Here is a 383-nt window from a genome sequence, read left to right as displayed (position 1 = left end):
GGCCGCCACGCTCCTTCCGTTTATTTACGGTGCTTTATCAGGGGCTGCGGGCTGCGATAAAGCTTATGAAAATAAAAGGCATCTCCAGCAGGCCGGGGCGAGAGCAGGCCCTGCCGTTTCTTTCCCACACTGATTAGGATCTGGGCAGGCTTCGGCGCTCCAGATCTCCGATGAAAGCAGCAGGACCGGCAGCACTTCCCTTCCTGGCCCCCGCTCAGGGCCAGAGGCAGCGAGAGGTCATCGCGCTGCAGGCTGCGCCCCACACAGCACGGGCTGCACGCACCGCGCCCCGCACGGGACACACCGCTGGGCCCTGCGGCACCGTGCCCGCACACACCGCACCGGGACACACCGCTGGGCCCTGCGGCACCGTGCCAGCACAC

The sequence above is a fragment of the Corvus brachyrhynchos genome, unplaced genomic scaffold, assembly GCF_000691975.1.
Source record: "Corvus brachyrhynchos isolate BGI_N302 unplaced genomic scaffold, ASM69197v1 scaffold221, whole genome shotgun sequence".
Lineage (NCBI taxonomy): Eukaryota > Metazoa > Chordata > Aves > Passeriformes > Corvidae > Corvus > Corvus brachyrhynchos.
Note: the sequence above shows the minus strand (reverse complement) of the source record.